This window comes from Podarcis tiliguerta (genome assembly GCF_965153285.1).
Source record: "Podarcis tiliguerta genome assembly, chromosome: 12".
NCBI lineage: Eukaryota > Metazoa > Chordata > Lepidosauria > Squamata > Lacertidae > Podarcis > Podarcis tiliguerta.
In genome coordinates, this window is record NC_139545.1 from 33,904,557 (window position 1) to 33,922,697 (window position 18,141).

At 40.3% G+C, this 18,141-nt stretch overlaps 1 long non-coding RNA gene across 1 annotated transcript in view; it reads left to right on the forward strand.

The window, feature by feature from the left end:
- The window catches only part of LOC310660775, a 206,225-nt gene that overhangs the window by 123,608 nt on the left and 64,476 nt on the right, over nucleotides 1-18,141 (forward strand). Inside the window, exons 9-10 of the long non-coding RNA XR_014503633.1 lie at nucleotides 3,528-3,609; nucleotides 4,521-4,622. This is a non-coding gene — a long non-coding RNA (uncharacterized lncRNA). The remainder of the gene's footprint in view (nucleotides 1-3,527; nucleotides 3,610-4,520; nucleotides 4,623-18,141) is intronic.

Consider the following 18,141-nt stretch of genomic DNA (forward strand, 5'->3'; position numbering starts at 1 on the left):
AGAATAAGCACATTCCATTCTCATTCGTTTTAATGGCAGATGCCTAATGTTCACCTTGCGAAACCTTGGTGCTTAACTTTATCAGTTAAACCCCATATTATACAAGATGTGATAAAGTAGAGACCAATTAGCCAATAATGAAGGAAGTGTCACCGTTAAGATTATTCAGATCAGGCTGCCTGATCTAACAACTTGCTGCAGGTGCAAAATACAGGTAATTAGCTCCCCTGGAGGTCCATAAAAATGGATGGGACTGTCCTCTTCTGCAAAACACCCATATGCACACTCAAGGGGTTGCTCTGAAAGCCTTAGAGCATATGGAACCTGCTGGACACGTTCAAAAGACTTTACTGAAGCCGAAAAGTGTGAAAATAGCAGCACTTGGAAATCTATGATGACTGGTGGGAGGGAAGGGGTAGAAATTTTGCTCTGCCAGGGTGCGTACAATCATGTTTTTCATGTGATGACTTGCATGTCTGAAGCCCCCCACTCCTCCCGATATATTCATTGGAGTCAGTTCACATATTCAGTTGCTGGTTGTCAAGTAGAAAGTTTATTATTATTAAATTACAAATGATCTAGATGTGTTTGGTCTGCCACTGTATCTGACAATTAGTATCAGAGAGGGAAAGCTATGCACAAATATACTATGTATTGAATCTACCCCTTATTGCTTCTCAGCTTTTAGAACTTGAGAGTTTAGAGGGATTTTTTAAATAAATAAATAAATAAATTCTGTCCTTGAAATAATTATAAGAAGTTAGCCCTCCCTTTAAAAAATAAAACAAAGAATTAGCTGAATATACTAAGAGCAGTACCATAAAATTTTGAAAGGACAGGGATCAACTCATTGTTTGATAAAGCTAAAGCAAGAATAGTAATCAATCCCCTGGCAGTGAAAATTTTAAATTTAAAATAAGCTTCAACAAAGCCTTTGAACCTTCAAACACTTTACCCTTAAGAAATTAATGGGTCCCTGAAGAAGTCTTATTTCCCCTTTCTGTTTCTGTTATATGTACTTCAATTACATTAGCCAACAATGTAGCAAAATAACCAGTATAGCCCAGTTCCACAGAATGAATGAATAAATGGTGTGTTACACTTTTCTCCTCTGTTGTCTAGTAGTGTATGCGCAGAAATGCTGAACAACTGAGAAGAAACTCACTGCCTGGTGTTTTACTTTTACTTTTCTTTTAAGTTTTTTGCTGATTCCCCTCCCCTCCCAGTTCTGATATGCCCATCACAATAGCCATCTCTCGGTCTCTCCTCCTGGCTTGTCTCCGTCTAGGTCCATTTCTGTTGATTGCAGCAATACTCTCGGATAAAAGCATCACTTTGCTAAAGGTTTCATTCAGTTGAACTTGGAATGGCCCTGAAGAGTCCTTCAGATGTTTCTTTCTTTTCAAGGCAATTGGGAACGTTTTCTTTTCCCTCTTAGGAGCAATTACTATTGCAGTCCCCAAGCAACTATGCCATCCTCTGCCTTTGGGCAAGAATGAATATAGCCTCTCTCTCTCTCTCTCTCTCTCTCTCTCTCTGTGTGTGTGTGTGTGTGTGTGTGTTTTCAAGTTCCAACACATCAAAACCTCCTAGAAATGACCTTCCATGTATCAGGTATAGGTTGTGGCTGCCTTTATTGTGCATTTCTTCTTTAAAAAAATCCCATCATAGTTATATAGTTTCAGTCTTGCTTGGCTTTTCCTAAACATGAAAAGAAACTTTGTGTGAACTGTTGACACTGTTTTCCCCGCCTAAGTTGCTTTAGTCTCCTTATCAACCACAGGCCTAAAAATAAAGGCTTTAGGGTTCTTTGCTGGACTCTTTGTCTTATATCTTTCTATCAAGCAGGAGCAAAGGGTCCCACTGTTGGAGGGGGGGAGGGGTATATGACTAGTAGAGTAATTAAAGATAGGCAGAGAGGTTGTAACCTCCTTAGCAATATTTATTAATATTGCTAAAAATCCTGAGATGGTGGTGTGTGTGTAAGGGAGATTCACTGGAATACCACATCATAAACCCATTCTGACCTACTTGAGATGCGTAGCATGACTTTTCCTTCCCCTCTTTGCCTTTCCCCCTTATTTCCCCTCTCATTGCAGTGAATAGGAACCAGTTAGCCATACCAGCTCCAGGGCTTGCTTGGCTGGGTGTAGTTTTGTGTCAAAACAATTTTCCCCACCCCCGCCATTATCCATCAATTTTCTGTTTTCATAATTAATTGCAACTGATTTCATCCAGTATATGCATTTTTGTGATTCTTATATTTACCACTTCCAGGCTTCAGTGATTAAATGGCATATAAATTGCTGAAATTAAATGAATGAACCTCACGAAGAAACAAAACGGCATGCAAAATGAATCAGTGAAAAATTCAGTGAAATTTTCAGGGGTGGAATTTTTGTTGTGCGCTCACCTTTTGAAGTGGCTGAGGGTTTTTGTTTGAATGTCTGTTATTTCATTATACAAATCACCTCACCAGCAGTGGTCTGCACTCTTTAGGCTTCCTGGGTTGCCTATGCTACAGGTAAAGCTCAAGGGGAAACTTAGGCCACATTCACACCATACATTTAAAGTACTGTGATACTACTTTAAACAGTCATGGCTTCTCCCAAAGAATTATGGGAGCTGTAGTTTTTTAAGGGCGCTGAGAGTTGTCAGGACTCGAGGCCTCTGTTCCCTCGCAGAGCTCGAATTCTCAAGAGTTCCCTGAGAAGAAAGGATTGATTGTTAAACCACTCTGCCAAGGGCAGCTCTGGGAGAGGAATTGGAGTCTCCTAACACCTCTCAGCACCCTTAACAAACAACAGCTGCCAGAATTCTTTGCGGGTAACCTTGAGTGTTTAAAGTGGTAGGACTTTAGATTTATGGTGGCCAGCATGAGGTAACCTCTCAGAAGAGGAAGCACAGGCAGCCTGGGAGACTGTAGAGCTCTGCAGACATGTTTTACTGGAAAGAAAAAAAACACACATGTACCAACCCTTATCTGCCTCATAAAAATAAGGTAAGCTCAAAACCTCATACCCATCGATATTCTAAATTCAAGTTTTTTCGTGGACATGCCATGGTACTTCTGGCAGTGAAAGTGCCATCTCTTTCCAGCAGGCCTCGCTCCCTGGTGGTGGGGCAGCACTTATACCACATCCAAGAGCCCCTCAGGCAGGCCTCGGGATGCTATCTCTGCATTAACATCTCTATATACAATATAATGAGCTTTTATTATTATTTAGTGGATGTGGTATAAGTGCCTCTTTATATGGTATAAAGAGGACGGGAGTCCTGAGGTCTAAATCATTGTGTACAGTGGGGGAATTTTCACTCTTCTAAGGTGCCCAATGGGTGACCTTAGGCCACCCTCTGTCTCTCGGCTTACTCTACCTCGCAGGATTGTCGTAAGGCCATGATGAATTGGGAGAAACATACATTAGCCAAGTCTCAGAATGGTATCTCTATGTGCAATGTTAGATAATGATTTTTGTATATGAGCTTTTATTATTTAGTGCTTACATTTTTACCTCACATTTCCTCAGGGGTCTTGTCCTCTTTTGCACCTGACCATCCTATCAGCCACTGGAATGGGTGGGGAATGGGATTGGTGTCAAACCTTTTGAGGTAAACTCACACAACTTTCTGTTCAGCCTTACAAAAACAGCACACAGAAAAGAGCCTTCATCAATTTGTTGGGGTGACACTTGGGGACATGATCCTAGGTATGGGAATTGGGATATTATCATGCCCTGTTTTTATTCGTAAAATGCTGGATGGTACGGCTAATCTCCATGCCATTAAAAGTGCCACCTGCTTAATTTGTATGTGCCTGACTGCTGTTAAAGGCATAAGAGGAGAATCAATAAAATGGTGGTAGCTTTAGGCATGCATATTTTAGTCTTACAGCAAGGGTGGAGCACCGTTTTCAGGCTAAGGGTCGTAGGTTGACCTTCCAGGAACCACATGCAAGCAGTGTATTGAGACAGTACAAAAGAGCACCCCAAACTCACACCCATTCATACACATGCACACCTAACACCCACACAATACATTTTCACACATTACTATTATTTTACCATTATTAGACTTGTTAATCTCTTGTTAATCAAAAGGTTTCCAAGCAACCTATAATACATCACACATAAATATTCATTCATTTGTTCACACCCACACAAAAACTTTTTTGTTGATCATATATAAACATACTCTTATCTTCCTCCATTACTTTAAAGAAGCTCCTCATCTGTCTTTTTAAATGTTCTTTGGAAATTGCCTGATAAGAAATTACATAAGCAGGGCAGCTTGCAGTTTGTTGCTCAAAATAATTTTTAAAAATCAGATATGAGCTGAACATAATTACATGGATTAGAAATAATTAATAGAGATTTGTGCTGGGATTTAGAATGTGCTCTATCCAGAGAGCTTATGAAATTACAGTCCACTCCATTTATTCTGTACACCCTTCTGAACGATATTTGCTTAAAATGGGTTATAAAGCCAACCCATTTCCCCCTCCTGTTTCTGAATCCAGATAGATGCACCAATCAGATAACAAAGATCAGAGTGGACCCGATACATTTCGGCACCTGAGGCGATCCACAAAACGGTGTGTGCGTCTCCCTGTCAGGGAAGAATGGGTGAGTAAAGATTGGGAACAAGCGGGTGATAGTGTTAGTGAAAGCAAGGGCTGCCTAGCAGCCATATCCAAGCTGAATACTGGCTGGAACCGGCAGGGCAGAAGATGGAGGAACATTCTTGCATTTCTTCATCTTAGCAGTGTTCCCCCATTAGAAACAATGGCAAGTGCATTCACCGGAGACATTGACTCCGATGGCGAAACACTCTCCCTGGTTTGGAGTGTGTGTCAGACAGCTGAGAAGGCATTGGATCCAAGCCTATTTCCTGGTCCTCCCTCAACACAACCCTAGGCTTTCCCCAACTTTTCGCTTTTGGAACTACAGGAGCTCAAATGCAGGTAGGGACAAGGCTTTGTTTCTGCTGCACCAGAGTCCTTTCCCACACCCTGAAGAGTGAGGCTCAGTATATCTGGTGTCTTGCCAATGGTTCTAGGACAGCAGTGAAAGAAACTTGCTTTCTCTTCCTAGTCACATATATTACATTTGTGTGTGTGTGTGTGGCCATTCCTACAGTGTCTAGGTGCAATGTGTCCTCTACAGACTTCAACAACCTACTTAGTTTTAACAAGTGCTAACACAAAATAAGTTACCTTGTAAACAAATGTTGGGTCACTATTAGTAAGTAAAATGTCTATTATTTGAAAATTAGACCAGCGTTCTCACTGCAGTAACTCTGAGAGGGCCCAGTCCCTTAGTTATTAAGCAGCAAAATAAATATGTAAATAAATCAATAATATATATATTGAATACGATAAGAATTTGCAGTTTGGCTTCTGAAAGAATGGTGTTACTTAATTCAATGTGCTAGGAAACAAAGAATGTCAAGAATTCTCATATCTGTAACTTTAAAAACTTCTTTGTTTCAAGATAACATCTTTACTTATTCAATATAACACATGATCAGAGTAACTTTATACATGCATACATGCATGCATACATACATACATACATACATACAGGTGCTTTACTTAGGCTCACTTTTGCATGTACACATACTCATTTAAGGCTGGATAGCTCAGTTGGTAAGGCTGGATAGCTCAGTTGGTTAGAGCTTGGTGCTGATAATGGCAAGGTTGCAGGTTTGATCCCCGTATGGGACAACTGCATATTCCTGCATTGCAGGGGGTTGGACTAGATGATCCTCAGGGTCCCTTCCAACTCTACAGTTCTATGATTCTATGATTCATTTCACGTGCTGAAAAGTTGCTTTGGAAAAGTGGGAGACACATTTAATCTCTTGTAAGTACAAACGGGTAGTTGTGCATTAAATTATTATATAACACTGCACATCTTCTCTTTTGTATGAAGAGATGCCTGGGTTTTTAGCATGCCTGGAAGGCTTGCCACCAAATTCAGATGCTCAAATACTTGGCTCAAATAACACTGTAAAATCCCTTGCTATGCTGTTCTACTGATGCAAAGTGATGACGTTGATAGGGTGCCTGGGCCAATCCAATGACCTTAGGATGAATTGAGTCCCTCTTTGGCTTGTAATGGGCATCATACAGGGACAGAGTATCCTTTGTCAAATCTAGTGGTGCATAGACTCAAAGCACTTCTCACATAAACCTAGCTGAAAAGTAATCATATTTTGCCTTCCTATTGGCACATAAACCTACCCACAGGGTGATCATATTTTCCCTGATAATGGGAACTGGCATAGAATAGTTTGATTCCATTCCAAATATTAATTATGTAAACTAGGAATAGCAGGGCCTAGAAACATATGTTAGTAAGTGATAGGTTGCTTATCATCTTTGGCAAGAAATACATATATCATAATATTGGGTTTTGGACTTCCATGTTTCAGGCTGAGTCCATAAGTGGGTTCTGGAGTTAAGTCTTGGCTAAGATTAAACTCCCAGTGACAGCTTGCTTATATCTGAAATCCTAATATTGATACTGTTCCGTCTTTTGTTTCTTGGATCTGTATTTGATTTTGATTAAATGTTTTTAAGAATTATTTTCCAAGTAAAAATGAAAAGTGAGAAGGAGGCAATTCTTTAAGAGGTTTATATATATACCAGAGGGTCAGAAACAGCCATTCAGACTCCTTACCAGAACAATTTCCTCATTTGAGATATAAAATAAGGCAGGGAAATGGCCCATACAATACATTCAAGTGTTAGAAACAAGGATTTCAATGTTTATGGCTCAAAGCCTTTTATTCTTCCTCAAAGTATGTGCTCATCTCTAATGTAAATGCACTGCATTGTCCTCTCATTGTCCTAGATTTATGAATAAATCATTAGTCTTATTTAATTAATGAGGTCTGGCTAATAATATTCCCAAACTGTCTGTGCTTTCATATCCTTCAATTCCAAAATGTGTTCTTGACTGGTGTGCACGTGCACATGAACAGGGGGGTGGGTAAGAGAAGAAAAGAGACTCTTCATAATTCAGCAGTGCTTAGAAATTTCATCAGCAGAATGTGTGCAAAGTGCCTTAGCTCAGAGCTATGCAAGCCACAGAGAAAATCGAATTTGAGTTATGCTTTTTTTTTAAGTTGGAAAAAAATGCCAGTGTAAGGTTGCCAGATGCCCCTGTATTTTAAGACATGTCTCTTATCAAGGGGACAATGTAGGTCTGCAAAATAGAAAAGGCATTTCTGAACCACGTCCATAACAGATAGACTGTAGCACTGTCATGTTAGCATGGGATGAAACAGGACGCAGTCATCAAAATGGAACAGCTAATGGGAAAAGGAAGAGTAAAAAGTTGTGAAGGTGAGTCCATTCTGGCTGCAGAGAATACCATAATCATGGGTTGTTGGTAACTGGGTTTTAGCAAAGATGGAGCTCCAGGGATCTCTGCAACAGTTGACTTCAATTGGGCTTTGAGGGTGGGAGAAAAGTGAAAGTGGTAGTGGCAGATATAGACCAATGTAGGATGTAGCAAGCACAGAGCATCTGCCTTACATGCAGAAGGGTACAGGTTCAATCCCCAGCATCTCCAGGTAGGGCTGGGAGAAACCCTCTGACTGAAATCCTGGAGAGCCACTGCCCTTTACTGTAGACAGCACTGAGCTAGATGGACCAGTAGTCTGACTCCTTATAAGACACCTTTCTGTGTTCTTAAGAAAGGAGATAGTTAAGTTATTCAACACAATCGAACTACATCAGCACAAGCACCTGAACATGTGATCAGGATGATGCAGGGGGATGCTCCTGTCCTGCTTGCAGCATACAAGGTTCTCACACTGGATGTACACCAGCCAGTGCTTGAATGGGATGCCATCTTGCTTCCATTCAGTAGGCCCTTTCCCCCTCTTCTAGCCTTGCTCAGGGCAGAACTCTTTGTGGAACTGGGAGAGACAGCAGCAGGCAAACAATGTTTGCTGCTATCCTACATTCTTCTGTTTGAAGGGCTGTCCAGTCCTTAAGTCTGGCTTAAAGGTAAAGATCCATAAGGAGCAGCAGGGTTTGGGGAGTTTTCTGTCAACAGTTAACAAAAAAAAAGATCCCTGCTGGATCAGTCCAAAGGCCTACCATGGCCAACCAGATGCCTATGGGAAGCCCGCAAGTAGGAGCTGAGTGCAGCAGGACTCTCCTCACCTGTGATTCCCAGAAACTGGTGTTCAAAGGCATACTGCTTCTGAGAGTGGAGGCAGAACACAGCCACCATGACTAGTAACCATTGATAGCTTTATCATCCACTGACCACAAATAGCAGACTGAGAAGATGTACAAGTCACCTGTCCACAATCTTTCCCACTAGGATGTTGTGGCTTTCTATTTAAATTATTGCTTTCCCCAGAGAGGCTCACCTGGTGCCATCATTACATGTGTTTAGGCACCAGGCAAAAACATTCCTCTTTACCCAGGCCTTTGGCCATTAAATAATCTATGACGTGTTGAGGGGGGGGTACTGTTATTATGATTATTTTATTATGCTGCCTGTTATTATGCTTTTCATTATGTTTTTATTACTGATTTTCTGTAAAATGTGTTGTACACTGCCCTGGAATCTTTTGACAAAGGGTGGTATATATAAATCGAACAAATAATAATTATTATTTGTAAATTTGCATCTATGTGTATCAGCTAACATGCACATTTATTCCAAAACTGTGTCCACTTTTTTTGGCAAAATATGTGTGGCTACATCAACTGCAGCGGTATGAGTGTAAGAATGCTGCTATTCTGAGCACATTTTAGATGAGTATCACTTTGACATCTTTCTTCAATGCAAAAAACACACTGGCCAGTTGCATTCCTAAGTAGTCTTCTTCCCTTTTGATTATATTATAAAAGGATTAGTTTTCTGTAGCAGCAATGGGTGGGGGTGGAGGGAGAGCATTCAAGTGCCAGTGAATTCTTGTGCTTGTTTCAAATGCTTCAAATGTTGTTGTTTTAATATTTAAAGCTGTAGGGCTGTGCTCTGCAGCCAGGGGAAACAAAAACTTCACTTTTTAAATATTTCATGGCTTGCTGGACTCCAGCAGCAGCAGCAATAGCAATAGCAATGATTTCTTTAAAACATTAACACTTTAGATGCCCATCACGGCAGGACAAAACTGTGTTAAGTTAGTGAATGTGCTGGAAATGATGTACATTGCAGGAATTTATTAAACACCAAATGGGTTATGTAGAGTTCATTCATAGCTGGAGAGCAAGCCCTTTATTCTTTTCTACTCACAAGGCCAGATTAAAGGATCCGGAGGCACTATGCTGAATTGCATGGTGGGAATCTCGAGGGTTTTACCTCACTAAACTATTATTTCTCCAGTAGCAGATACCTCTTTTTGCCTTTCTGACTCACACCTGCTCTCCCTATTTCATCCTATCCTTTCCACTCCAGTTATATTTCACATATCCTACTTTTCTAAAGATTTGCTACATCAGGGCAGTTCTATAAAATGCTTTTCCTTGCATCTGAATTATTATTATTATTATTTGATTATTATTATTTGATTGAACCCATTTCAAGTGTTTCTCAATGGTTCATAGCAATTTGCACCAAGGATCAGCTTTGGTTCAGCTCTTGATCATCCTAATCCTCATCATCTCCAATAATTAGGTTATCTGTAACTAGTAGCTATTTCAGGCTGGCATATTGAAAATTTAAGATCATATTGACACCTAACATACAATATAAAAGTTTGCCATTCCGCTCAACAGCACCTGTGCAGGAGAGCATCCAGATGGTTTGTGTCCAGCATTTTAAAAACTAGTGTCAGACACACATAAGAGATCGACTCTACTGTGAAATTGTGTTATTACACTCTTATACAATTGCACTGTGACTACTGTGAATTATCCACAGTTTCGTTAGACTCCTTCAGCCATGTGTATCCCTGAACATGTAAAGATTTCTCCCCTAAATAATCCTCTTTTCTGCAGAAACCACAGAAATCAATATGCCCTGGCCTGGCTTATCTGGAACTCCATGTCCATAAGGCATTTGCTATTAGACAGGAGTAGCTGCTGCTATTTCTGTTGAATTTGATTTCACAGATAAAATGACAAACTGCTTAATGAGAAATCATTGGACTGGGGCTTTTTTTTTTAAGTACAGGCATGTTACGGCACAGTAAGCCTCACATCTAGCAACACTCAATAAAAATAAAAATACATAGTGATTGAGATGGTGGTCTGAATACACCCACATGGCAAGCTTTTATTGAATCCAGTGTTTCTGGTTTTTAGCAACATACACAGTATTACAGTGCACTGAATTTGAAATGACTGTATAGAGGCTTTTTGATCTTAAGCCCATGAATGCCTGGACTACAAATGTTTGCCTCCTGGATGGTTTTTCATTATTCTAAACTTCTGTGTTGCTGCAGCTTATTGTTTTTTATTGGTTTTTGGTCTCTTAGGGGTGTTAATGTATCTTCTGTGTTCTATTAATGGGTCAGGCATAATAACATTTTGCCTGCACACCTGACAATTCTACTGTTCTGGTGTATAGAACAAATATCTGCATACTGGCCATTTGAGGTATAATGGGAAGTTATAGTTTCCTGTGGTGAACGATGCTCATGACCCCCTTCTTTCTCCTTCCTTGGCCACCAGGAGGAGAATGCAAATTCCCACATTCACTTTCAAGCTAATCAGAGTTCCCTATTGTGTCCAAAGTCAGGGAACTCTGGTTTGTTTAAACGCTATTTATTGAACAAGCCAGGAACAGAATCTATGGTAAACCACGCTCATATAGTCTAAGGGACAGCTCAGTCACTTTCCCTATGGGTGAGGAACTGATTTTAAACAAACCGACAAACTAACTGAGGCTGTAGGAGCACAAGAGTGCCTCCCCCCACCTCCTGCCTTGCCAGAAGAGCCTAACAGGGTGTTGGATGAGGCAGCTTGACTGCCTTTGGTTCTTCCCAACCCCACCCTCCTTTTAATTGCACCAGAGGTAGATTTAGGGCAACATGACTGATTCCACTGCTCTGGGTGCCAAGCCTAGGGAGTGCTGCAGGGCCTCACAGCTATGACATAGTGAATTGAGCATGATGGAAGGCAAGAGGCAGGGGGTCGCTGAATTTTGGCCTTGCACAGGGCACTGCTGAAATTTGAGAGACCAAAGTCCACCCCTGATTGCAGCCATAGTTAACAATGCAGATTCTTGCCGTAATCTTTTACTTATTGAAAAGTAAGTGTCTCTGCGCGAAAGCCTTCTGCGCAAGGAGGGCGTAGGCAGCGGAGGACCCCTACTCTCCCCGCTGGTCCCCGGCAAGGTGTCATGGGACCGCCTCACCGCTTCCCCCATCTGCCCCCCTTCTCCACTGGTGCTACGCTGATTCTCTTCCCCAGAAGATGGGCTGCCTCTCCCAATCCCGGGACGCTCTCCGAAATCCCTCTGGATTTTGCTCTCTCCCTCCGGCACTGATGGCAGTTCCCTGACAGTAAGGTTCCATAAAACTTTTACAAAATGTTTTGAAAGAAGTCCGGAAACTGTTAGCTGTAAGAGATAGGAGAGGATTAAGTCATCATGCTTCCTTTGTCACACAATGCCATCTGGATTGTGACAATGAATCTTTCTGTTAGGACACACTGCAGCAAAGTACTTCTTTTTAAAATCAAGGCAGTGTATTTATTTCTGCAAAATACAGGCTAAGCCAGCATTCTGACGTGTCCTTTGCAAAAGTCAGCTTTACAGCCCAGCTCTTTTCATGGCTGTGCAGAATACTAAAATCACACTGCATGCATGTGCAAATACCATGCATGAAGATTACAATAACCAAACATCTTGTGCATGACTGGTCCCATTATTAGCAAAACAGGGCACTGAAGCATTTCCTCTTCACAGTGAAATGCAGTTCTTCCCCTGCTGATAATGGCTATGAATCTCTTTCATATTTTCATAGATATATTATTTTGTCTGGTTGTGGGTATGCAGTATTGGGCACACAATATACTAGGTTTATTTTCCCTTGGGCTGTGAGAGTAGTCAGTGTGGCCCAGGGCTTTCTGCAATGAAGAGAACATTGCTTTAGTGAAAATCTAAGCAAAAGTAAATAAATAAGATCAATAACGAGAAGGCATGAAAGAATACAGAGGGAATATTTGGTTGATTTGATTGACATCCTATGCCCTTTTAAAATGTAGTGGGGTTTTTTGGAAGGGGGATTATTGGGTGTGTTTTTTTATTTTGATTATATATTTTGTGCTTTTTATATTTTGCTTTTGTTCTGTGAACCACCCAGAGACCTCTGGGTATAGGGCAGTATATAAATTCAATAAATAATAATAATATAAACAGAAATTAGGTGATCCAGACACAAGAGGAAGGTATCAGTTACCAGGGGGAAAGCCCAAAACAGACCAAAGAAGAATGAGTATGCTTACTGGGCCTGGAATGCTGATTGAATGTTGAAGTGGAGAAACAGAAAATCAGGAGGAGTGTGGAATAGAGTATCTTGTAAAAGGTCATGGCTGGCAGTGGGTGGGCCTGAATAGAAGCATGCCATTCTGTAACATTTTATTCCATTCCTACCTGATACATCATTTAACTGAAAATCACTGAGTCAGGAAGAACTCAGTTGTAGCATTTGGTTTTTCAGGCAACATGAGAGAAGTAAAGCAAAGGTGTAGTTCAGCATTTGCCAACCTGATACCTTCCAGATGTTTAGGACTACAATTCCCAGGCAGTGTGGCCAATTGTCAGGGATGATAGGAGTTGTAGGCTGGATGGTGCTAGGCTACTGAAGGCTGGCACAGACTAAGCAGCTCTGAACTGGAAATGGCAGCCTAATTATCTAATATGAGTTATTAGCAAGGAGAAAGAAAGGAAGTCTACAAAGAAATTTTTTAAAAAGCAGATGATTTAGTGAGAATGCATCTAGAGGGTATCCAATGAAAGACAAATTGTCAATGACATTTAAAATCCAGCATCAAACACTAACATCTTTGTTGACACAGTGAAATCATGATGAATGGATTTTTCCTGACCATTTTTGCTTGATGTAGTTGCCTTTCAAGTGCTCCAGCACATAGTTCTCCAGTAGAACAAGTTGCGTAAGGAACCTGTGTGGAATCTCCATTGACTTTCCCCCCATCCTGCAAAAGGAAATCTGGAACAAACTTCCATTTGGGATTCTGTTGCCATGCAGTAATGACCAGCAAATTCTGGGCCAAATTCAGCTTCTGAAGTATACCGACCATTTTTTACTTATTTGCCAAGCCAGACTAAAGAGGTGTGAGTAGATAGAGCTATAGTTATGAGCTTTGTCAATACAAGTGCATTCTACTGGTGGTGAGAACATTTTGCCTGGTCCATCACCTTCCATTCTCACTTAAAGCACCCATCCCACAAATGAAACAATTCAAAACTAGTCAGGTTTTGGCCCACTGGGCTCATTCCAACCTGACTCCTTTTTGGTGTTTCTTACTGTCCTCCAAAGTTTCCTGGGGGTTGAAACTTTTCATGGTATATGTGTGTTGCCCTCAGTATCACTTATTTGGATCACTTTGCAATTCACACTACATACAGCCAGACATTTCCAGACAGTCCTGTGATGATTACGTGTCAGCAGCTATCGATTCTGCCAGAATCTCATTTTATGAAAGCCATCTCAATACTGATTGTCCAGCAGTGATCCGTAAGAGAACAGAATTCTGTATTCATGAATGCACACACGCGTATATGTCTTTGCCTGATAACTGTGCACCCATAATAGGTAAGTGACATGAACAGGCACCTTCTCAAAGTTCAGATTGTTTGCCTTTGCATAGGTTAGCTCTAGTAATAAAAACACACCAATTTCCTTTCTAGAAGAATTGTAGTCAGGCATAGCATGGAACAAAAATACCTAGCAGTGAAAAATGAAAAGACATTTATAATGACTTTCTGTATTGACTATATGACCTTGTGAACATTGCTACTTCCTTTAATCTTTTTGTATTGTAATGAATTAATGCAGAATTAACCAATCTGGTCCGCGCGCGCCTCCCCCCATCTTTTGGACCACAACTTTCATCAGCCATATGTAGCATGACTGGAGGGCACCAGGTTGGCAAATGTTGAGTCAATGCATGATGACTTGGAGGGATCAGGCTTGACATTTCTATATTTTTAAATGAACATTTTAAAATGTATCCCCCTCTTTTCTTTTAAACTTTATTTTTTAAAAAATCTGATTTAGTTTACTGGGGGTTGCTTTGCCATTAACCAAACATATTATATTTTTAAATTGTTGTGACCCACTCAGGGACCTTGTAGTGAAGGGTACATAAGAAAAAATAACAGCAGCCACTACTGTAGGTCTAACAGAAAATCCTTCTGAATTTTGCTGGCTTCATACAAACGAACTCAAACACCAAATGCAGTTACTAATATGTCCAGGCAGTGGTGGTCTTCAGCATATGGGCAGCATCTGTGTACAGAACAAACTGCTGGAATTCATAGTCAAAGATAGCATCAGAAATGCTCTGAGGCTAGATATATTTACCCTAATATGGTGCAAATTATGAACAAATGACTTTGTGAATTGGATAGTGTCCCTTATCCATGGCAACAAATGTATCAAATTCAGCATATTTCATCAGTTCCTTTGGTAAGACAACAAACTACTAGGTTGTTTGACACCATTTGAAGAATATGCCGATTAACATTCATCTGCTAACAAAAGTGTCTTATCTAGAATGTACAGTGGTACCTCGGGTTACATATGCTTCAGGTTACGTACGCTTCAGGTTACAGACTCCGCTAACCCAGAAATAGTACCTCGGGTTAAGAACTTTGCTTCAGGATGAGAACAGAAATCGTGTTCCGGCGGCACAGCAGCAGCCGGAGGCCCCATTAGCTAGTGGTGCTTCAGGTTAAGAACAGTTTCAGGTTAAGAACGGACCTCTGGAACAAATTAAGTACTTAACCTGAGGTACCACTGTATAAAATTTTGCTTGCTGAATATACTGGTACACTTGATTGTCTGCATCAGGTATGGGAACAGGATATTGGTAAGGTAATATTCAGGGGCGGGGAACAGAGTGTGGGAGAAAGTTCAATTCTTTTACATTGATTCATACATCTGACTCCTTTCACTCTGAGTAGGATAACTCATAGTTGTTGGAGGGGGTGTAGAGAGCTAGGTATTGTTTACTATATGTAGTGGACTTGCCCAGTGACTGAGGAGTTTTGGAATAAGGTTTTTCATGAGCTCCAATTGATTATGGGGCAGCTGCCAGATCCACTTGTGGTGTGTTATCCAATACTTATGATACTTTAAGGTACTTTTGAAAGATTCTTTGTTGAATTGTAAGCATTTTGTATTAATTTGTTAACAGTATAATGTATTTATGGTTATGTTTTTCATGTCTTGTAAGTTACCTGGAGACCTTTGGGTTAAGTTAGAAGCTAGTAGTAGTAGTGGTAGTAATAATCAACTGCTCCCAAAAGCTACCTGGCAGCAGCAGTAGTAAGAAAGTTGTAGCCTTCATTGGTACCCAGAGTGCTTCAGCAACAGAGTATAGGAAACCAGGATCCCAAGGAATTTAACCAGAGTTTTTGAGGTTTTTAGGAAAGATCCAGCAGGACAAAGGAACTAGATTTCTGAAAGGACTTGGTGATCACAGTGCCACTGCAGGCTACAGCAACAGATTCTCTTACTACTTCTGTCACTACCATTGAGCTTCAGGGGCAAATGAAACTGACTGGATAACTAAAGGAGCAGGAAGAGCTGCTGCTGCTGTGGCTGGTATTGAAATAATGACAAGCTGAGGAATTACAGACTAATTATGAGATTGGTTCGGGTCATAATTGGCCAGGAAGTTCCAAACAGGAGATGTTTGAGGTCCAAACTCTCCAGTTCTTAATTTCAGCTGCATATTGGAGACCAGTCCAGTAATATATCATATTGTATTTTAAGTTTTAAAAAAGGTCTGCATTGTGGTTTCTTTCAGGTTGTTAAAATAATTCTTGTGGCCATAAAACTGTTCTCTAAATTATATCAAGTGTTTACACTTGAGATGCCCTTTTAGGGCAGACTAAAAGTTCTTTGTGGTGATTTTCATCCTTCTCAAATATATGTGGACCTTTGACATTATGTTCATTATATTTCTGATGCATTGCCCAGAGTTCCCAGGCATACTATATCATAAAGACTGACCTTTTTCAATCACTGCTTCTTCAGTTTGTTATCAAGCAAAGGTGGGGTTTTTTTGGAGGTCTCTGGGTGTACCATATCACAAGCAAGTTGAGGGAGGAAAGTGGAGCAAATAAGTGTGTTCCAGTAAAAGATGAGTTTCACAGTAAACCCATAAGATATACTAGGGATGGTTAATGTGTTGCACTCCAGATGTTGTTGAATCATTTACATATACGGCTTTCAATTTATTATATATAATCAAACTATGAATGATGCAGAACAGATTATTTGCAAGTTGCAAATACTTTTGAAGCAAGGTAGTGATTGCACACAGCAATACAGACGTGTGGACAGAGAGAGACAGAGAGAGTGAGACTCGCTTAAGTTGATTTTGTTGACTCACCTAAGTATGTCTGCAGGACTGTCAATGACATTACACAAATGCAAAAGAAGCTAGAAAAGTGTCTTGTTGGCTTGTGTGAAATTCTCAACATAATGTCACTGAACCTTAAAACCACATCTGTCTATACCACAGACATGTTACCATCCCCAGCAATAGTTTTCCTTGTTGACACTGCAAATGTCAGAATGGGGGGGGGGGGATTAAATGATGCACTGAGATAGGTAAATTAAGGTTTTAAGTGAAGCTTTCACCAAACTAAAACAATTAATCTAGATTTTTTTTAAAAAAAATGGTATTATTGATTAAGCCCTATAGCAAAAATGGAAAATATTCTGTACCATATAAAAGTTGATGCATAGCCATCACTTGGTCCCTGGTGCATATTTCATTTTATTGTAGCATTTATCTCAAGCAATCTTACCAAGGAATATTCAATGCAGCTACTTCAGTAAAGTACACACTGACACTACAAACATGAGCTGTAGGCATTCGATAAACATTTAACTCCCTTCTTCCCTTTCCCCACAATCACTGCTAAGGCACAGGAATGTTTTTGACTAAATAAAATAAATAATATTTCCCTGCAAGGTTGTCATCTGGAGCAAATGTACTTGAGAGCATGTTTGACTGAAATTGATGGATTTATTTATTTATTTATTAAATTTACACCCTGCCCTTCCTCACAAGGGAGCTCAAGGCGGGATACTAAAACAAATTCATTTTACTGTTATTTATTTTATTTTATATTTATTTCATAAAATGTACACTCTGCTTGTTTGTTAAAAAAAGCTTAAAGTGGTTAACAAAGAGTATTTTTTATGAAATAATTTTAAAAAATATTTTAATGTATTTATATCCCACCTTTCTCCCAAGTTTGGCTTTCAGTACATATATATTCAGCCTTTCCTCCCACACACAACCAAAGGCAGCATAGATGGGATTCCCAGACAGTCCATTGTCCAAGACTTGACTAACCTAAACTTTCTTAGCTTCAACACAACGGCAGCCTCAGATGCCTTCAGACTAGGGATGGGCGAGGGATTCGATGTAGTTTGCATTAAAAGACAAACCTACCTATTTTACACTTTCCAAAACAGTGCAAGAACCTCTAAAATTTGCTATTTCTCCACATTTTGCAATGCAGTTCCCTTATATAAATGGGACTGCTTCCTGATAGCTAGGGCTAGGGCTAGAGTGACAGCAGGAGCTGGAGCACTAAGGAGAAACTATGCATCCACATATATTTCAGCTGAATTCAGAAGACTAGTACATGCACAACATCACCACCCAAAGAAGGAACACTGTTGAGGGCATGCAGAAAGGGGGAAGGGTCTTTTGCAGGTAGCTTTAAAAAGCCAGGAACTTTCAAAGACTGGCTGCCTGTGTCAGACAAAAGTTCAATCCAGAATGGATGTAGCTTAGTAGATAATGTATTGTCCCTGGATAGTGTTGAATCTAAGCAAATCTTCAGTGATAGACTCCCTTGCAAGCAGGTCTGCTAAACTGCCTGTGATATTGCTGAATAGGGACTCTAAAATTATGGTTCCAAGCCAGGGCAGGTGTATTAACAGTTTAAATGACAACCA